Source organism: Oryx dammah, unplaced genomic scaffold (genome assembly GCF_014754425.2).
Source record: "Oryx dammah isolate SB20612 unplaced genomic scaffold, SCBI_Odam_1.1 HiC_scaffold_23, whole genome shotgun sequence".
In the NCBI taxonomy this organism is placed as follows: Eukaryota; Metazoa; Chordata; class Mammalia; order Artiodactyla; family Bovidae; genus Oryx; species Oryx dammah.
In genome coordinates, this window is record NW_024070207.1 from 385473 (window position 1) to 408497 (window position 23025).

The 23025-nt window shown below is 36.8% G+C and overlaps 1 protein-coding gene across 1 annotated transcript in view; it reads left to right on the plus strand.

The window, feature by feature from the left end:
- Positions 1–23025, plus strand: part of LOC120882494 (protocadherin-11 X-linked) — a 355093-nt gene that overhangs the window by 44677 nt on the left and 287391 nt on the right. The gene's annotated exons all lie outside the window — the stretch shown is intronic.

A 23025-nucleotide genomic window follows, 5' to 3' on the forward strand; every position in this document is an offset into this window, starting at 1 on the left:
ACTCTCAAGAGTCTTCTCCAACACCACAGTTCAAAAGCATCAGTTCTTTGGTGCTCAGCTTTCTTCACAGTCCAACTCTCACACCCATACATGACCACTGGAAAAACCATAGCCTTGACTAGATGGACTTTTGTTGACAAAGTAATGTCTCTGCTTTTTAATATACTGTCTAGGTTGATCATAGCTTTTCGTCCAAGGAGCAAGTGTCTTTTAATTTCATAGCTGCAGTCACCATCTGCATTGATTTTGGAGCCCAGAAAAATAAAGTCAGCCACTGTTTCCACTGTTTCCCCATCTATTTGCCATGAAGTGATGGGAGCGGATGACATGATCTTAAATTAGTACTTGCAAAATCAGTCAAGATCTATTACTATTATTTTACTAATTTATTTTCAATAACTTCAACAGTCATTATAACTTGATAATAATAGTAAACATGTATATACCACTTAACTGAATGTCAGACTCTGTTCTATTAACATATATTATTTATGAAATGTTTTTTATTTATTTATTTATTTATTTATTTTTTAATTTATTTATTTATTTTTAATTTTTACTTTACAATTCTGTATTAGTTTTGGCATAGATTGACATGAATCCACCACAGGTGTACATGCGTTCCCAAACATGAACCCCCCTCCCACTCCCCTCCCCACAACATCTCTCTGGGTCATCCCTGCGCGTCAGCCCCAAGCGTGTCATATCCTGCATCAGACATAGACTGGCATTTCGATTCTTACATGTTATTATACATGTTTCAATGCCATTCTCTCAAATCATCACACCCTCTCCCTCTCCCTCTGAGTCCAAAAGTCCGCTATACACATCTGTGTCTTTTTTGCTGTCCTGCATACAGGGTCATCATTGCCATCTTCCTAAATTCCATATATATGTGTTAGTATACTGTATTGGTGTTTTTCTTTCTGGCTCACTTCACTCTGTATAATTGGCTCCAGTTTCATCCATCTCATCAGAACTGATTCAAATGTATTCTTTTTAATGGCTGAGTAATCAGCAGGATCCTCTACGATCCACCTCCCAGAATTCTGGAACTAAAAGTAAAAATAAACAAATGGGATCTAATTAAAATTAAAAGCTTCTGCACAACAAAGGAAAACATAAGCAAACTGAAAAGACAGCCTTCCGAATGGGAGAAAATAATAGCAAATGAAGCAACTGACAAACAACTAATCTCAAAAATATACAAGCAACTCCTGCAGCTCAATTCCAGAAAAATAAACGACCCAATAAAAAAATGGGCCAAAGAACTAAATAGACATTTCTCCACAGAAGACATACGGATGGCTAACAAACACATGAAAAGATGCTCAACATCACTCATTATTATGAAATATTTTGAATTCTGTTTTACAGATTAGGAAACTGAGGCATAGCATAGTTAGGTGTAGATAAAGCAATTAGTAAGTGATAAATCTCAGATGTAAACACAGTCAGTTATCTCTAGAATACATGCTCTTAACTTTGAGACTATAGTAGAAAGTCTTAAGATATTCTGGATGATAGAACCTTAGATCTTTATTGCAAATATCTTTCAGAGCTTAAAAACACTTGTTACATATAACCTTTAGGAAAAGCAAGCAATGGTTATGTCCTACTAATTCTTAAACCAGATTCAGAGGATCTGCAATTTCATATAGACTCTAAGAAGGAACACTTCCTGAAAATTCTAAGTCAAAAGAAACATGTTCTTGAATTAATAAAAATGAAAAAAACTAACTCATATTTTGTGGGCTTCAATGTAAAAAATACATGCTGTGCTATGATGAATAATGTCCTCCCAAAGACATTCATGTTGTAATCCTTGGAATCAGTGAATGTGAAACTTTAAGTAACAAAGACTAATTAAAATTGCAGATGGAATAAAGGTTGCTAAACAAATGATATTAAGATAGGCATAGTAGCCTGAATTATCCAGGTGAATTCCATGTAATCAAAAGTGGAATTAAATATGGAAGAGAAGGACAGATCAGGAGATCATGGTGATGGGAAGTTGGGCATTCTGACCTCTACAGGCTTTGAAAATGGAGAAAAGGGGGATATGAGTGGCCCAGGAAACTAGAAAGGGATTCTTCCCAAGAGCCTCCAGAAAGGAACAGTGCCCAACTGACACCTTGCCTTTAGAGCCCAGCAAGACCCATTTTGGATTTCTGACCGCCAGAAGTATATTATAGATTTTGTTAAACTAGTCTATAATACAGATTTTGTTAAACCACTAGTCTATGGTGATTTGTTACAGCAGTGACCGGAAATTGACAGGAAATTAATACACATAAGCATGCCACATATTTGTTCAGAATATCTGAATGTTCTTCAATGCAAGACAGTCTTTTTGGAAATCGCTCAGAAAAATAGTGATAAGTCAATTTGATTCCAGGTTGTTGTCATTAGCAGGTAGCTCACATAACTAATTCATCATCTATCTAAGTGTCAAGGACTTTTCTAAATGCTTTAATATGCTAATTCAATTAATTTTCACAATAATTGTATGGTATAGATTCCATTATCCTCCCCATTTCATAGATAAGCAAACTGAGGAACAGAGAGTTTAGATAATTGGTTGAACTAGTAAGTGGTAATCAAAGGATCCAGGCTTCTTGGATCTAGAAGTCGTGTTCTTAATTATCAAGCATCCTGCCTTTCGAAGCAGATTAAAAAAAAAAATCCTAAAAAAAAATCTTGTGATATGATTGATATTGTAAACAAGGTAAATAGCAGTGAATTTAGCCTCATGAAAGTAGAAGAGCTTCCTTGTCTTATTCTTTCACTTTATTGATGAGGAATCCCAGGAAACACATAAGTGAACGGATTTGTCTAAGCTCATGCATACTGTTCATGGGGTTCTGGAGGCAAGAATCCTGAAGTGGTTTGCCATTCCCTTCTCCAGTGGACAACATTCTGTCAGACCTCTCCACCATGACCCGCCTGTCTTGGGTGGTCCCAAACAGCATGGCTTAGTTTCATTGAGTTAGACAAGGCTGTGGTCCATGTGATCAGATTGGCTAGTTGTCTGTGATTGTGGTTTCAGTCTGTTGGCCCTCTGATGTCCTTTCACAGCACCTACCACCTTACTTGGGTTCTCTTACCTTGGACGTGGGGTATCTCCTCACGGCTGCCCCAGCAAAGCACAGCCACTACTCCTTACCTTGGACGTGGGTTATCTCCTCATGGCCGCGGCTCCTGATCTTGGACACAGGGTATCTACACTCAGTTGCTGCTCCTGACCTTGGACATGGGGTAGATACTCTCTGCCGCTCCTGCACCACACAGCCACTGTTCCTGCACTGGCTTACATGAAGAGTACATCATGAGAAACGCTGGGCTGGAAGAAGCACAAGCTGGAATTGAGATTGCCGGGAGAATACAAATAACCTCAGATATGCAGATGACACCACCATTATGGCAGAAAGTGAAGAACTAAAGAGCCTTTTGATGAACGTGAAAGAGGAGAGTGAAAAAGTTGGCTTACAGGTCAACATTCAGAAAACTAAGATCATGGCATCCGTTCCCATCACTTCATGGCAAATAGATGAGGAAACAGTGGAAACAGTGGCTGACTTTATGTTTTGGGGCTCCAAAATCACTGCAGATGGTGACTGCAGCCATGAAATTAAAAGACACTTGCTCCTTGGAAGAAAAGCTATTATCAATCTAGACACCATATTAAAAAGCAGAGACATTACTTTGTCAACAAAGGTCTATCTAGTCAAGGCTATGGTATTTCCAGTGGTCATGTATGGGTGTGAGAGTTGGACTGTGAAGAAAGCTGAGCACCAAAGAACTGATGCTTTTGAACTGTGGTGTTGGAGAAGACTCTTGAGAGTCCCTTGGACTGCAAGGAGATCCAATCATTCCATCCTAAAGGAGATCAGCCCTGAGTGCTCATTGGAAGGACTGATGTTGAAGCTGAAACTCCAATACTTTGGCTTCCTGACATGAAGAGCTGACTCTTTTGAAAAGACCATGATACTGGGAAAAACTGAGAGCAGGAGGAGAAGGGGACAACAGAGGATGAGATGGTTGGGTGGCATCACTGACTCAGTGGACCTGAGTTTGGCTAAACTCCGGGAGTTGGAGATTGGCAGGGAGGCCTGGTGTGCTGTGGTTCATGGGGTCGCAAAGCGTAGAACACGACTGAGCTACCAAACTGAACTGAACTGAACTGAAGCTCATGCAGCATATCTTTGAAAGCTGTCATAACCTTTCTGAGAATTTCCCCCATTGCTGATGGGGAAGATGGAGAAAAAGAAAAAAAAAAAAACATACTGAGAATACAGAGAGAGGCAGTGTAACACCTACAGAATCTGTTTTCAGGTTCTGATCTACTACTTAATTAGGCATTGGCTTAGACTTGAGTAGGCTTCATAATTCACAAGATTTTGAAAGAGGAAGTATTGTATTAAGGGCCCGTATTTACTAGGAGAGTATTAATAATTTGTCCACCATCAAAAGTTAAACTTAGTCTAATTTATAGTCGAAATAAATGGCCAGATAAAAGTATGTATATTTCTCTGTACTTATTTTTCAGTTAAAAATCAAAAAAAAGTTGAGACAAATAGACACCTAGACTGGAAATTAAGTTTCAAGATTTATTTAGTGATTCCCCTTATCTGTACTCACTACTGACAGTAGGCTGTGAATATGTTCTTGACTGTTGCACTGAGTAACACTTCTCTCATGCATATAAAAGACTGCACTATTTACCCTGGGGTTTTGCAAAATGAAAAACGTAATGAAACTTGACTCTTGCTGTTTGAATTCTTTGCAGGCACATATAGTAAAAACATAGCCTTATATTATGCAAAGGAGCATCATTTTTTCATAAATATTATATAAGAAGTGATTGCTTTGAATAGAGAAGATGTTAAAAGGACTATGATTAATTTCATCAGATTTGATGGATTATATAAATAGTTACTGTAAATCAAGAAGAAAAAAAAAAACTGTAGCCTAAGTCAAATGTGAATATTAGGCCGAGAGGAAGAAAATTGGATTTTGTTACACTTACTGAAGTTTATTTTTTTAAATTTAAATTTATTTATTTTAATTGGAGGCTAATTATTGTACAATATTGTATTGGTTTTGCCATACATCAACATGAATCCACCACAGGTGCACACGTGTTCCCAATCCTGAACTCCCCTCCCTCCTCCCTCCCCATACCATCCCTCTGGGTCATCCCAGTGTATCAGCCCCCAGCATCATGTATCCTGCATTGAACCTGGACTGGCGATTCGTTTCTTATATGATATTATACATGTTTCAATGCCATTCTACCAAATCATCCCACCTTCTCCCTCTCCCACAGAGTCCAAAAGACTGTTCTATACATCTGTGTCTCTTTTGCTGTCTCTCTGAAGTTTAAATTTAACAGGACTTTGCCTAGACAGTACACTTTAAGACACTCTCATACTCTGAAATTGCAGTTTAACAATTAGTTGTTTGATGTGTGTGGAAATGTCTATAGCGGGAATTGAATGACTGGCATATCCTAGTTGAGAATGTAAATAACATGTTTAAGAGTTCATAATGAATGATACGTGCTCCAAAAATGATACAAATGCTGTTGACTTTTCAAGTATTGTGATCTGATACAATATCCTTGAAATTGGCATTAAATATTATATTTCAACTTACAGAATTCACTGCTCCAGAATGTCATGGAATTGATCAAATGCCATGGTAGATTAAGGGAATGAATGAATTGTATAAGCTTGTGAACAAAAATTAAACAGGAGCAAATGAATCAAATATTTAAGTATAGTATATATACATAAATATTTTAATCTGATTAAGTGGTGCCTAGTTTAAATGATAATGAATGTTATATTTTCTACAGTGTTTAGTAATTTTGAATTTGTAAAGACGAATTAATAAATTCAAATTCTGACAGTCAATTAATTCTGTTTAGTCTTTTTTTCCTGAAAACTGAAATTACCTATTTTTCATGTATTTCATAAAATCATTATAATCATTTTGAGAATGATTGTTGGTGTGAATTATTCGATTTATATTTTATTTTAGTTACTGTATTACACTTTAATCCATCTGATGGTCAAGCACTTAGAGAGTGTAAAAAGAGGAATAAGAAGGTTTAAGTTCTTACTATATACCGAGTACTAATCTAAGCACTTGAATGTGTGTAACATAAGAGCCCTATGAAATACATTTCTGTAAATCCTCTTTTTTTGGATTAAAAAAAAAAAATGAAGCCCAGAAACACCAAGTAAATTGCTCAAGATCACCAACTAGGAAGTAATGGAGCTGGCATTCAAGCCCAAGAAGTCTGACTGGAGAAATTCAGTTTTAACTCTCTTTATTGATTGTTGTTGCTGTTCAGTCGTTAAGTCCTGGCCAACTCTGCAACCCCATGGACTGCAGCACCCCAGGCTTCCCTGTTACCATCTCCCAGAGTTTGCTCAGATTCATGTTCTTTGAATCAGTGATGTCATCCAACTATCTCATCCTCTGTTGCCCCTCTTCCTCCTGCCTTCAATCTTTCTCAGAATCAGGATCTTTTCCAATGTTTCAGCTTCAGCATCAGTCCTTCCAGTGAATATTCGGGGTTGCTTTCCTTTAGAATTGACTCATTTGATCTCCTTACCATCCAGGGGACTCTCAAGAGTCTTTTCCAGCTCCACAATTCAAAAGCATCATACTTCAGTGTTTAGCCTTATTTAAGGTCCAACTCTCACATCGGTAAATGACCACTGGAAAAACCATAGCTTTAACTATACGGATCTTTGTCTGCAAAGTGAAGTGTTTACTTTTTAATATACTGTCTAGGTTTGTCATAGCTTTCCTTCCAAGGAGCAAACATCTTTGTATTTCATGGCTGCAGTTACTATCTGCAGTGATTTTGGAGACTAAGAAAATAAAAGCTGGCACTATTTCCTCTTTTTCCCAATCTATTTGCCATGAAGTGATGGGACAGGATGCCATGATCTTAGATCTTAGTTTTTTTTTTTTTTTTAATGTTCAGCTTCAAGCGAGCTTTTTCACTCTCTTTCACCTTCATGAAGAGTCTCTTTAGTTCCCCTTCATTTTCTGCTATTAGAGTGGTATTATTTGCATATCTGAGGTTGTTTATGTTTAACTTAACTGTCTTGATCCCAGCTTGTGATTCATCCAGCCTGGCATTTCACACGATGCTTAAATAAGCAGGATGGCAATATACAATCTTTTGTTATTCTTTTCCCAGTTTTGAACCAGTCAGTTTTTCCACATTCGTTTTTACCTGTTGCTTCTTGACCTTCACACAGGTTTCTCAGGATGCAGGTAAGGTGGTCTGGTAATCCTATCTCTTGAAGAATTTTCCACAGTTTGTTGTGATTCACAAAGTCAACGTCTTTAGCCTAGTCAATGAAGCAAAAGTAGATGTTTTTCTGTAACTCCATTGCTTTCTCCATGATTCAATGAATGTTGTCAGTTTGATCTCTGGTTCCTCTGCCTTTTCTAAATCCAGGTTGTACACCTGGAGTTTTCAGCAGTTCATGTACTGCTGATGTCTAGCTTAAAGGATTTTGAACATTACCTTGATAGCATATGAAATGTGTACAATTGTGTTGTAGTTTGAACATTCTTTGGCATCACCCTTCTTTGAGGTTGGAATAAAAACCAAACTTTTCTAGTCCTGTGGCCACTGCTAGGTTTTCCAAATCTGCTGGCATATTGAGTGCAGCACTTTAACAGCATCATGTTTTAGGATTTTAAACCACTCAACTGCAGTTTTGTTGCCACCACTAGCTTTGTTTGTAGTAATGCTTCTAAAGGCTCATTTGACCTCACACTCCAGGATGTTCAGCTCTAGGTGAGTGATCACAACATCATGGTTAACTGGGTCATTTAGATCTTTTTTTTGCATAGTTCTTCTGTGTATTCTTGCCACCTCTTCTTAAGCTCTTATGCTTCTTTTAGGTCCTTACCGTTTCTATGCTTTATCATGTCCATTCTTGCATAAAATGTTCACTTGATACCTCCTATTTTCTTGAAGAAATCTCTAGTCTTTCCCATTTTATTTTTTCCTGTATTTCTTTGCATGATTCCTTTAAGAAGTTCTTCTTATCTCTCCTTGCTATTCTCTGGAACTCTGCACTCAGTTGGGTATATGTTTCCTTTTCTATCTTGCCTTTTGCTTCTCTTCTTTCCTCAGATATTTGTAAAGCCTCCTCAGAAAACCATTTTGCCTTCTTGCACTTCTTTTTCTTTGTGATGGTTTTGGTCACTGTCTCCTGTACAATGTTATGAACCTCTGTCCACAGCTCTTAAGGCATTCTGTCAATCATATCTAATCCCTTGGATCTATTTGTCACCTCCACTGTATAATCGAAAGAGATTTGATTTAGGTTGTACCTGAATGGCCTAGTTATTTGTCTACTTTTTTCCATTTAAGCCTGAATTTTTCAATAAGGAGCTCATGATCTGAGCCACAATCAGATCCAGGTCTTGTTTATGCCAACTCTATAGAGTTTCTCCATTTCAGCCACAAAGAGCATAATCAATCTGAATTCGATATTGACCATCTGGTGATGTCCATGTGTAAAGTCATCTCTTGGATATTTGGAAAAGAGTGTTTGCTATGACCAGTGTGTTTTTTTGACAAAACTCTGTTAGCTTTTGCCCTGCTTTGTTTTGTACTCCAAGGACAAACTTGCCTGTTATTCCTGGTATCTCTTAACTTCCTATTTTTGCATCCCAATCCTTTATGATGAAAAGCATATATATATGTGTGTGTGTGTGTGTGTGTGTGTGTGTGTGTATGTTAGTTCTAGAAGGTCTTGTAAGATTTCATAGACCTGGTCAGCTTCACTTTCTTCAGCATCAGTGGTTGGGGCATAGACTTGGATTACTTTGACATTGAATGGTTTGCCTGGAAATGAAACAAGATCATTCTGTCATTTTTGAGGTTGCAACCAAGTACTATATTTCATAGTCTTTTTTGACTATGAGGGCTACTCCATTTTTTTCTAAGGGATTCTTGCCCACAGTAGTAGATAGAACGGTCATTTGATTTATTGTTTATTTATTTTAATTAATTAATTTATTTATTTATTATTTTACTTTACAATTCTGTATTGGTTTTGCCATACATGAATCCACCATGGGTGTACATGCGTTCCCAAACATGAACCCCGCTCCCACCCCCCTCCCCACAACATCTCTCTGGGTCATCCCCGTGTTCCAGCCCCAAGCATGCCGTATCCTGCACCGGACATAGACTGGCAATTCGATTCTTACATGATATTATACATGTTTCAATGCCATTCTCCCAAATCATCTCACCCTCTCCCTCTCCCTCTCAGTCCAAAAGTCCGCTATACACATCTGTGTCTTTTTTGCTGTCTTGCATACAGGGTCATCATTGCCATTTTTCTAAATTCCATATAAATGCTGGAGAGGGTGTGGAGAAAAGGGAACCCTCTTACACTGTTGGTGGGAATGCAAACTAGTACAGCCACTATGGAGAACAGTGTAGAGATTCCTTAAAAAATTGCAAACAGAACTGCCTTATGACCCAGCAATCCCACTGCTGGGCATACAGACTGAGGAAATCAGAATTGAAAGAGACACATGTACCCCAATGTTCATCGCAGCACTGTTTATAATAGCCAGGACATGGAATCAACCTAGATGTCCATCAGCAGATGAATGGATAAGAAAGCTGTGGTACATATACACAATGGAGTATTACTCAGCCATTAAAAAGAATACATTTGAATCAGTTCTGATGAGATGGATGAAACTGGAGCCTGTTATACAGAGTGAAGTAAGCCAGAAAGAAAAACACCAATACAGTATACTAACACATATATATGGTCATTTGATTTAAATTCATCCATTCCCATCCATTTTAGTTCACTGATTCCTAAAATGTTGATGTTCATTCTTGCCATCTCCTGTTTGACCACTTTCAATTTACCCTGGTTCATGGATCCCAAGTTCCTATGCAATATTATTCTTTACAGCATTGGGCTTTACTTTCATCACCAGATACATCCACAACTGAGTGTCGTTCTGCTTTAACCCAGCCACTTCATTTTTTCTGCATCAATTAGTATTTTCCCTCCACTTTTTCATAGTAGCATATTGAACACCTTCCAATCTGGGAGTCTTATCTTCCCGTGTCATATATTTTTGCCTTTTGATTGTGTCCATGAGGTTCTCCAGGCAAGAATCCAGGACTGGACTTCCATTTCCTCCTCCAGTGGACCACGTTTTGTCAGAACTCTTCAATATGACCTGTCATCTTAGGCGGCCCTGCTCAGCATGGCTCATACCTTCATAACTGCAAGGCCCATTGATACAACCAAACTGTGATCCACGAAGGGGATCTTTATTGATTATCTTGCTTTAATTGGTCCCCAAAGCACATAACATTCTTACCTGTACATTTGTAAAGGGTTCAGACTTGCTCTTAAAACTAGAAATCTGGAACAATTAATGAAATTAAACTTTATAGTAGAGAAAGTGAAAAGGAAGTGAAATAGAAATTAGTACATTTACTAATTTCAGTCATTTAAACAGATTCCAGGAGTCTATATTGAAAGATACATGATAAAGATTTAGTTGACTTTGTAAATTTTGATTCCCAGAAAGTTTGTTAGTTTTACCACTGCTGTTCTTCCATTAGTGTTATGCAAATTCATGATATGTTGGTGATTAGATGTTCTTCAGACACTTGGCAAGTTAAAAATAATTTCCATTGAGGAAAAGACTGGATGATCTATTTAAAAAGAAGATGTTAGAAATGACAGAAGGCAAGTTGAAATTCATGAAATAGTGGGAAAACTGATTATTATTAATGCATATAAATAATATCTCAGAATAAATCCAGGAATTAGAAAGAAAATAGAAGAAAATGACCCAGTAAGAGGAGTTTTTAAGGCAAAACACTCTTAAAGATGTTATATAAGTCCAAAATCTATAGATAGCTCTGAAATATAGGATATTTAGTGCATTAAAGTGATAGGAAAAACTTGTTAGAGATGGGTAGAAACTCATTTAATTATAAAAAATGACCAAATTTAGAAGCTTATATGATAGTTGTGGTGACTGTGTGTTTGTGTGTGTGTGTTTATGTGTGTCTGTGTGTGTGAGAGAGAGAGAGATATTAGTAACAGAATAAAAGAAAATAATTTCTCCTAAGGAACTGTGGAAAAATACAGTCATGTAATTTTATAACAATAACAGATTAAACAAGGCACAAAGGGAAAATATTTGGGGAAAAGAGGAGACTATTCAGAGAGACTGGAGAAGGCAATGGCACCCCACTCCAATACTCTTGCCTGGAAAATCCCATGGATGGAGGAGCCTGGAAGGCTGCAGTCCATGGGATTGCTGAGGGTCAGACACAACTGAGTGACTTCACTTCCACGTTTCACTTTCATGCATTGGAGAAGGAAATGGCAACCCACTCCAGTGTTCTTGCCTGGAGAATCCCAGGGACGGGGGAGCCTGGTGGGCTGCCCTCTGTGGGGTCGCACAGAGCCGGACACAACTGAAGTGACTTAGCAGTAGCATTCAGAGAGACATTTTTTATTTCTTGATCAGCAAAAAAGGAAACTTTGGGGTACAACTTGAAAGAGAAAAGTGGAGTCAGTAGCCTTTAGATACCAGATACAACAGAGCTGGTGTCCTTGTCACAACCTCCAGCCCATTTAGAGCTTAGTTTTTTACAAAATTCCCAACACAGTGAGAAGTATTCATTTTGACTTGGAACTTGGTTTGATGCCATGACTTGGCCCTTGATGCTGGCACTACAGGGCATGGTGGCTAAACTCTGAAACTGGCCTCATGTCTTCCCAGTGTCAGTCATTATAGTGTAAATATCACTGTGGTTATGGTGTTCAGACACAAAATCCAAGCATAAAATTTACATGCACATGGACAACTTCTGTGTGGCCATTCTATGGTTAGTCTTAAGTAGACTTAGGTCTCTAAATATTTAATATTTGAAAGTTGAAGAAATTCTAGAAGAAATATTCAGAAACAGTGTTCTGGAAAGAGAACTTAGGTGAACTTAGTCTTTTGGGTTCATTATAGGAAATATTTTCACTTCTCTTTCCCTTTCCCACAAAAGTGTGTGTGTGATCATTAAATTTAAATTAACTGTCAGCATAAATTTGCCGGAAAGAAAACCTTTTGGAAACTTTTTCAGTTTGTTCCAATTAACTTTTATATAATAAGATGCAGTAAAATTATGTGCATGTTGAGCTGCCAGAAAAACTTATGAAAGGCAAAATTAATTATGTTGAAAAAGCCTACTAATGTACTAGGAATAATTAGTATTAACCTATAAGTGGAGTTTACACAGGCAGATTTTATTTCATTAGAAGGCATGGTTTTCTAAAAAATGGAATGAGCTATCTAATGAGGTGGTGAGATTCTCAATATTGGAATTTAAACAGCAAAGGATAGATGGCCACTTACAGAGGATTCTGAAGAAGTTCATAATAGTTTGTACTGCATAAATTCTAAGGCTACTCCTAACTGTGTTTTTAAAATTTTATGACTTGTTTAATAATTCCTAACTGCAAAGGAAATAAAGCATTTTAGACATGCATTAACCAGACTTTTGTCAAAGGTTGAGTTCAGTAAATGATGTCTTAAATAATATTTTTCCATGTTTGATGAATGCAATTGAATCCTAGAAAGAAGTCAAATTTTAAAATAAATAAATTTAAATTTAAAAAAAGAAAAGTTTAAAAAAAAAAAAACTATCCACTCAAAAATACTCTTTCTTTCCTCAACTCTTATAGGAGTATAGGGCTCCTGGAATTACACACCTGTTTTTTAACCTTGATTCCTTTATCTTTCAGTGGAAAATCCTACTCTAGTGATTATTATTGAAACGATGCATTTTCTGTAGATGTCATAAAAAAAATTATTAAAAACATTATTTAATTGTATAATAAGGCTTCCCTGGTGGCTCAGATGGTAAAGAATCTGCCTGCAATACAGGAAAACTGGGATTTGATATTCTTGCCTGAAGATTCCTTCTTGCCACTCCAGAATTCTTGCCTGGAGAATTCCGTGGACAGAGGAGCCTGGTGACCTACAGTCCATGGGATCACAAAGAGTCGGACACAACTGGATGACTAACATTTTCACACTTTCACTTTTTTCATATGTATGATATTACTTCAGTTAGTGGATTTTTATTACAATAGAGTCAGTTCAAATACCTACAATACATTATTTCAACCTTCAAACACAATTAAGCACAGTTCTCTATGCAAATATTTGAAGATAATTCCACCCTTGATTATTTTAAAGCAAATATCTCTAGGAAAAAAGAATCCAGCCTATATAGGAAAGACAACGTTAATGTGAGCTGGTAATTTTGATATATTTAGATGCATTTTTTATTAAAATATATTCTAGTTTCCTAATTTGTTGATAAAATCAATGCATATTTATGAACTGCTTAGGTAGTAAGCACTAATTTCTAAATTTGTCAGTGAATAAGAATTGCTGAATGGGATAGTTGGTGTGAATAAGTGAATGTTTTAGGTGTCAGACAAGCCTAAGCAAATTGCTTGAAGTCAGTGTTAAGTTCTCCCCTTAAAAAATTTCTAGTGAGAAAGTAGTAACATCCATAATATGTGAGCATTTAAACACAAATCACATGAAAAAATCAGATTTTTGAGTAGAAACATTTTTAATGGCCCTTTTGGTAAGGGTGCTTTTGAGAAAGAGTGATAGCAAAGTTGGGGTTAAGGACATGTCTCCACCGAAAGAAAACATTCTCAGTCTGTTAATTAGGACAGCAGGCCTAAAATCCCAGGCACACTATTCTTTTCTTGAGATAGCTAAATATTTCACCTCAGCTATTTAATTTTTATTTCTTTTAACATGGGCTTTTTCTTCATCTTACTCTTTGCTCTTCCCTTTGTTAGTTGTCCTTGACTATTGGAATGTTACTGTAGAGCTGCACAGTCCAAGTGATAAGAATCATTGATTAATGGTATTCAAATTTTACTGACACCAGGGGAATGCTTAGTTCCTCCAGGCTTGAGTTAGACTAGGGTCCATAATTAAAGATGTCTGTCAACTGCTATTATGCCTCTAGTTTTAATATTTTAAAAAGATAATCTACTCTTTCTGAGAGCATGGCTTTATTTTCCCTGAGATTTAGAGGTCACCCTTTGTTTCTTGTTCAAATTGGAAATTCTTGGAACAATACTCCTCTATTAGCTAGATTATTTCTGACTGATATAAGGTTCATACACATTAATTCTAGGACATGGTCTATGTATCTCTCTGGTATATGCTAAAATAGGCTGGGGAGATCCTATCCAGTTCTTCAGAACGTTTTAAAAACAGTTTATGTTAAACTTTAAGTCAATATATGATCTTAAAATCTCACTTTGGGGTACACTAATTCAATTAATCTTTTACACAAAGCCCTGGTAGCTTTGTTCTGTCCATCAAATTGTGGGTGTTCACATGCCTGATATGTCACAAACCCACTGAGGTCATCTTTATTTATTTTTATTTTTTTTCAATAGAGGACTTTTGTTCTGGTTGTCCTTTAATGAATTAAAGGAAATTTGAGTTTTGCTTTTTCCCACCTGAAAGTCTTAGACAAACAAATGAAGATATACTGGAATCTCACTGTATATCTGTTAGTATAATTAATTTGAAATAACACTGTGTCTAAAACAAATTATCTTAAAGTTGGAAAATGAACAGAGAGTTATTGGGCTGTTGGGAGAACAGTTAATTTTGTAAGATGCAACTCAGAAAGTAAAAAAAGCAAGGAAATTCAACAGACACAGCTTAATGAAGATAAGAAATTTGAAAGACAAACAAATATATTTCAATATTCACTAATTCAGGTAGACAATATCTCAGCAAGTTGTGTTATTGCAATTATTTATCAAGTCAAGGAAATATAAATTTTAAAAGAGCCATTGTATAAAAACATACATTATGCAAATGAGAAAGATATTGGAATGTATTTTCAATTTATCATGGCTATAGATATCATGTTACTAGAGAAGATCTACTACTAAAAGTTTTAAGGGTTATTCGGTGAAGGATTTTATTTAGGTCATACCTGAATGGTCTAGTGGTTTTCCCCACTTTCTTTATTTTAAGTCTGAATTTGGCAATAAGGAGTTCATGATCTGAGCCACAGTCAACTCCCAGTCTTGTTTTTGCTGACTATATAGAGCTTCTCCATCTTTGACTGCAAAGAATATAATCAATCTGATTTCAGTGTTGACCATCTGGTGATGTCCATGTGTAGAGTCTTCTCTTGTGTTGTTGGAAGAAGGTGTTTGCTATGACCACCAGTACATTCTCTTGGCAAAACTCTATTAGCCTTTGCCCTGCTTCATTCTGTACTCCAAGGCCAAATTTGCATGTTACTCCAGGTGTTTCTTGACTTCCTACTTTTGCATTCCAGTCCCCTATACTGAAAAGGACATCTTTTTTGGAGGGTGTTAGTTCTAGAAGGTCTTGTACGTCTTCATAGAACCGTTCAACTTCAGCTTCTTCAGGGTTACTGGTTGGGACATAGGCTTCGATTACTGTGATATTGAATGGTTTGCCTTGGAAATGAACAGAGATCATTCTGTCATTTTTGAGATTATATCCAAGTACTGCATTTCAGACTCTTTTGTTGACCATGATGGCTACTCCATTTCTTCTAAGGAATTCCTGCCCACAGTAGTAGATATAATGGTCATCTGAGTTAAATTCACCTATTCCAGTCCATTTTAGTTTGCTGACTCCTAGAATGTTGACATTCACAATTCCCATCTCCTGTTTGACCACTTCCAATTTGCCTTGATTCATGGACCTGACATTCCAGGTTCCTATGCAATATTGTTCTTTATAGCATTGGACCTTGTGTCTATCACCAGTCACATCCACACCTGGGTATTGTTTTTGCTTTGGCTCCTTCCCTTCATTCTTTCTGAAGTTTTTTCTCCATTGATCTCCTGTAGTATATTGGGCACCTACCGACATGGGGAGTTCCTCTTTCAGTATCCTATCATTTTGCTCTTTCATACTGTTCATGGGGTTCTCAAGGGAAGAATCCTGAAGTGGTTTGCCATTCCCTTCTCCAGTGGACCACATTCTGTCAGACCTCTCCACCATGACCCGTCCATCTTGGGTGGCACCAGATGGCATGGCTTAGTTTCATTGAGTTAGACAAGGCTGAGGTCCATGTGATCAGATGGGATAGTTTTATGTGATTTTGGTTTCAGTGGGTCTGTCCTCTGATGCCCTCTGGCAACACCTATTGTCTCATTTGGATTTCTCTTACCTTGGACGTGGGATATCTCTTCATGGCTGCTCCAGCAAAACACAGCTGCTGCTTTTTACCTTGGATAAGGTCACCCCTCCTGACATTGAACATGGAGTAGTTCCTCTCAGCCCTCCTGTGTCTGGCCAGCTGCCACCCCTTAGACGTGGGGTTGCTCTTCTTGCCCACTAGATCTGATAGACAGAGAACCTGATGAACTATGGATGGAGGTTCATGACATTGTACAGGAGACAGGGGATCAAGAACATCGCCATGGAAAAGAAATGCAAAAAAGAAAAATGGCTGTCTGGGGAGGCCTTCAAATAGATGCAAAAAGAAGAGAAGTGAAAAGCAAAGGAGAAAAGGAAAGATATTCCCATTTGGATGCAGAGTTCCAAAGAATAGCAAGGAGAGATAAGAAAGCCTTCCTCAGAAATCAATACCAAAAAAAAAAAAAAAAAAAAAATAAAGGAAAACATCAGCATGGGAAAGACTAGAGATCTCTTCAAGAAAATTAGAGATACAAAGGGAACATTTCATGCAAAGATGGGTCGATAAAGGACAGAAATGGTATGGACCTAACAGAAGCAGAAGACATTAAGAAGAGGTGGCAAGAATACACAGAAGAACTGTACAAAGAAGATCTTCACAACCCAGATAATCACGATGGTGTGATCACTCATCTAGAGCCAGACATCCTGCGATGTGAAGTCAAGTGGGCCTTAGAAAGCATCACTACGAACAAAGCTACTGGAGCTGATGGAATTCCAGTTGAGCTATTTCAAATCCTGAGAGATGATGCTGTGAAAGTGCTGCACTCAAAATGCCAGCAAATTTGGAAAACTCAGCAGTGGCCACAGGACTGGAAAAGGTCAGTTTTCATTCGAATCCCAAAGAAAGGCATTGCCAAAGAATGCTCAAACTACTGCACAATTGCACTCATCTCACATGCTAGTAAAGTAATGCTCAAAATTCTCCAAGCCAGGCTTCAGCCATATGCGAACTGTGAACTTCCAGATGTTCAAGCTGGTTTTAGGAAAGACAGAGGAACCAGAGATCAAATTGCCAGCATCCACTGGATCATTGAAAAAGCAAGAGAGTTCCAGAAAAACATATATTTCTGCTTTATTGACTATGCCAAAGCCTTTGACTGTGTGGATCATAATAAACTGTGGAAACTTCTGAAAGAGATGGAATACCAGACCACCTGACCTGCCTCTTGAGAAACCTATATGCAGGTCAGGAAGCAACAGGATGGTATGGGGAAAGACATGGGAGGGGGGTTCAGGATGGGGAACACGTGTACACCTATGGCCGATTCATGTTGATGTATGGCAAAACCAATACAATACTGTAAAGTAACTCGCCTCCAATTAAAATAAATAAATTTATATTAAAAAAAGAAAGCAACAGTTAGAACTTGACATGGAACAACAGACTGGTTCCAAATAGGGAAAGGAGTACGTCAAGACTGTATATTGTCTCCCTGCATATTTAACTTCTATGCAGAGTACATCATGAGAAACGCTGGACTGGAAGAAACACAAGCTGGAATCAAGATTTCCGGGAGAAATATCAATAACCTCAGATATGCAGATGACACCACCCTTAAGGCAGAAAGTGAAGAGGAGCTTAAAAGCCTCTTGGTGAAAGTGATAGAGGAGAGTGAAAAAGTTGGCTTAAAGCTCAACATTTAGAAAATTAAGATCATGGCATCTGGTCCCATCAATTCATGGCAGATAGATGGGGAAACAGTGGAAACAGTTTCAGACTTTAATTTTTGGGGCTCCAAAATCACTGTAGATGGTGATTTCAGCCATGAAATTAAACGACACTTACTCCTTGGATGAAAAGTTATGACCACCCTACATAGCATATTCAAAAGCAGAGACATTACTTTGCTAACAAAGGTTCGTCTATTATAGGCAATGGTTTTTCCAGTGATTGTGTACGGAAGTGAGAGTTGGACTGTGAAGAAAGCTGAGCGCCGAAGAATTGATGCTTTTAAACTCTGGTGTTGGAGAAGACTCTTAGGAGTCCCTTGGACTGCAAGGAGATCCAACCAGTTCATCCTAAAGGAGACCTGTCCTGAGTGTTCATTGGAAGGACTGATGCTGAGGCTAAAACTCCAATACTTTGGCCATCTCATGAGAAGACTTGTCTCATTTGAAAAGACCCTGATGCTGGGCGGGATTGGGGGCAGGAGGAGAAGGAGACAACAGAGGATGAGATGGCTGGATGGCATCACCAACTCGATGGACATGAGTTTGTGTGGACTCTGGGAGTTGGTGATGGACAGGGAGGCCTGGGGTGCTGCAATTCATGGGGTCTCAAAGAGTCGAACACAACTGAGTGACTGAACTGAACTGAACTGATGTGAAGGAAAGTTCCTAAAAGGATAGTGAAAGGAGTACCATGAAATAAGTAACAGATAAAAGAAAGTATTTCAGTTTTCACAGATAGCTATTTTCTATTCTTTACACTGAAATTTCCCCACTCTGTTGTCACTTATTCTAAAGATATTTTCTGTAAGCATCATTCATTCCTAAATTTATATTCTATTTTATATTATCAGTGTTTCAGTATTTTAATGATAGAGAATTAAACCTTCAGAGTGACCTAGTGTCTTTCCTTTTGGCTCAGCAGGTAAAGAATTTTCCTGCGTTGTGGGAGACCTGGGTTCGATTTGGGTTGGGAAGATCCCTTGGAGAAGTGAATGGCAGCCCACTCCAGCATTGTTGCCTGGAGAATCCCACTGACACAGGAGCCTGGTGGGCTACAGTCCATGGGATCACAAAGAGTTGGACACAACTGAGGGACTAACACACACACACACACACACACACACACAGTGACCTAGTACTGAAAATATCTACCAAACTCTGTCACTTTTTTGTGTATTACTGTTCCTTTGGGAAATAAGCATAAATTTCCTTGTTCTATCCAGGAGCTTTATGCTTTTCAATCAAGTTATATAAGATCCAGGAGTGGGTGAGTTGTTTCAGTTGATTGGGATCTACTGGAGTAATATTTCTCCTCAGTACTCTGAAATCAACAGAGTTTTAAAAAATTGGAAAAATTTGAAGATAAGTAGTATTTGGTAGTCTTTCCAAGATGAAAATTAGATTTTCCTGAATAATGCAAACTTTCTTCACACTTATTTAGTTCATACCCATATAGGAACATATTTGATCTCTTATCTCAAACTCCTACAAATTACAACTGTATTTTCATTACTGACTTGTTTATCATTTTGAAATTAATATTCCCTTTGAAATATATAGCCTTCCCCGTAGAGAGTATACTTTTAATAATATTGGAAATGATTCCTTGCTTATGATTTTTGCCGCTTGCTATTAACTTGGAGGTCAGATTTTAAGTTATTTGCTTTGTTTTGGTCTTTGAGAATCTTGAAAAGAAAGATTTATGATTGATTTATGATTAAGTTCAGATTTAAGTGAAGTTTTTGTATTATCATAGCATTAAGCCTTGAATGAATAAAGTTCATTGCTTATCTGTATCAAAGTATTGTTAAGAAAATGATAATTGAATGGACTTAATATTTTATCTCTTTTTTAGATATTCAATGAGAATGCTTACTACTTTCTCACTGTTAGTATTAACTATTATTTCAATAGTTATGGGCTTTCCAGGTGGCCCTGGGTGGTAAAGAACACTTCTGCCAATGCAGGAGATATAAGAAATGCATGTTGGATGCATGAGACAGGAAGATCCCCTATAGGAGGGCATGACAGCCCACTCCAGTATTCTTTATTTTTTCTCTTTTTTTTTCTTTTATTATTTATCTATTTTTTTACTTTACAATATTGTATTCGTTTTGCCATACATCAGCATGAATCTGCCACAGGTGTACATGTTTTCCCAATCCTGAATTCTTGCCTGGAGAGTCCCACAGACAGAGGAGTCTGGCAGGTTACAGTCCATAGGGTTGCACAGAGTTAGACATAACCAAAGCGACTTAGCATGCATGTATGCAAATATTTTATATGTTATTTTAATTACTTAGATAATGACCTAAATACTTTAATTCAAAGTCACAACTTGCCAAAGAATGTTTTTAAATAATAGCTTTTAAGAGACTAGATTGAAATGCTATATAACTGATTATATAAATTCCACTTAATATGATCCATATTCCTAAAACTATATATTGATTTTATAAAAGAGGATGGGTTTAAAGTCACTGACTTTTTCACTCACTTATCCATATACAGAATAAGAAGGAAAACAAATGAATGGGCATCTTCTGTACGTCTATAACTCAGTTTACATGACTATTTTTCCTTTTAAACAATAATTTGCACAAATAGTGTGCTGTTATATTTTCAGAAGCATAGTGCAATTAAAAGTTTTCTTATTTAATATATGAAATTCTTTGCTTTCCTCTTAACTACTGTCTGTCTGATTATTTTCTACAATTTGTAAAATGAACATGCCTGGTTATTTAAGTCAGAATAATGTTTCCGTGCATCATACATAGGAAAAAATATTAAAAGTCCAAAATTTATGCCTCATGAAAGAAGTGAGATATTATTTAGTTCAAATGAATGCAATAACATTTAGGAGATTTTTATATTGTCTGCTTGTGAAATTACTGCTATCAGTTTTTCCATTTTATTTTATCCACATTTTCATGAATTTAAAAAATAATATGAGGAAATATATTTGATAATCCTGTGTTACTTTCAATAATCTTCTGATTTAAAATTTTGACTCTGATATACATAGCTTTTACTATAAATGTAGAATACTGATTACATTTATTAGTTATTCTCATTAGTTTAAAGCATTACAATGTTACTCTTTGCCTTCAGTGCCTGTACATAATTTTCTTTCATCCATAGTGCAATTTTAATGTATGATATAATTTAAGCCATTTTTCTTTTCTTCATCAATTTAAAAAATTAAGCTCAATTTCCACATGCAAATAAGACCTTTATGTCTCATGTAATTGAATTAAATTCATTATATATGTCTATTTGTCTAGTTAGGCCAATAAAGCCACCATTAATTTTAAATTGGCCACTAAATGTTATGCAATTCTTCCCATATTTATAAAACTAACAATAGGACATGACATAATTAAACTGTAAATCCCTTCAAAAAATGCATTAGCTTTGATTATGTATATGTCTTCAGGTCAAATTTTGAAAAGAATAATACTATGCATAAATAAATATTGCCTTGAATCAAAATTACGACAAGTTCCCTTTAATAGCCAAAGGTTGGAGAAGTCAAACCAGCCTGAAATTTCTGAATTGAAACCTGTTTCCATAAAGTACATCCTCAGAAGCACACTTGTGACTTTTTAAACTACATAAAAACTCTGCCTCAGCCCAAGATGGAGTAAATGAGATTAACTTTACCATACCACCGGAAACAATGCAAAGAAAGAGAGAAATAATGTATAAAAAAAACTGTGAATTTGAGGCAATGAAGGATAGTGATCCCTTAGAGACAGGAACGGAATGAGGTAAACTCTAAGATTACCACAGTGTACAATCTTGAGGGAGTTTCCAGGGAAAAACACAGTCAGAGACAATCTAGATGGCGCCTGAAAACTCCCTGAGTTGAGGAGACAAAGATGGGAATCCAAAGAGACCAAGATAGCTAGAGTTTCCAGGACAGTGTTGAAGAGTAGAGAGCTACACAGAAAGAAAGCCCTGGGGATGAGTAGAGGATCTCCTTCATGTATTCTTCAGCTTATTCATCAGTGTATGTGTGAGGAAACCATCTGAGGCCAGTGAAAAGCCATCTGGTAGTATTAGAAAATGCTGTCAGTTGCCTACATAAAGCTGGGAATAGTACTTGTTCCCACTAGCAAGACTGAAATAATTCACACTTCTGGGGTATTGAGTAAAATACTCAGGAAGATCTTGCTTAGCAGCGGGGACTATAGCCCTAGATGGAGTATTACTTTGAATTTGTCTAACAAATAACAAAAGGAAGACTTGAAAGGATCAAACTATTTCTAAATAAGTTAAATGAATCTCAGATAAAATGGGAATATCCAACAGCCAAAAAAGTGAATGTAAAATGATGGCATCCAAATAAAGATGACCAGGTATACACAAAAGCAGGAAAACAAACTATAATGAGGAGAATAATGAATTAATAGAAATTGACCCAGAACTGAAACAGATGTGAGAATTAGGATAAAATCACATTTTAAAATTTATTAGAATTATATTTTGTATGTTCAACATTTAAGTTTAGATATGAAAGATATTAGTGCCCAACTGTTTGCAGCCACATGGACTGTAGTCCACCAGGCTCCTCTGTCCGAGAGGTTCTCCAGGTAAGAATACTGGAATGCCATTTCCTTCTCCAGAGCATCTTCCCAACCCAGGGACTGAACCTCGGTTTCCTGCATTGCAGTCAGGAAAGCCCCATGAAAGATGTTAAAGAGGCTCAAATCAAACTTCTAGAGATGAAAGCTACAATCCTTGTGATGGAAAAATGCACAGAATGGGATAAAGATCTGATTAGACATGGAAGAATAAAAAAGATTGGTTAATATGAAGAAATCATGATACAAACTATTGAAAATAAAATATGAAAAAAGGAGGACTGTTAAAGTGCTAAAAGAAAAAAATATATATATAACCATTGAAGATATTTTTTAAAACTGAAGGCAAAAATAAAGATATCCTTGACACATAAAAACTGAATGAATTTATTACCAGCAGACAAACATTACAAGAAATGTAAAAGGAAGTTCTTCA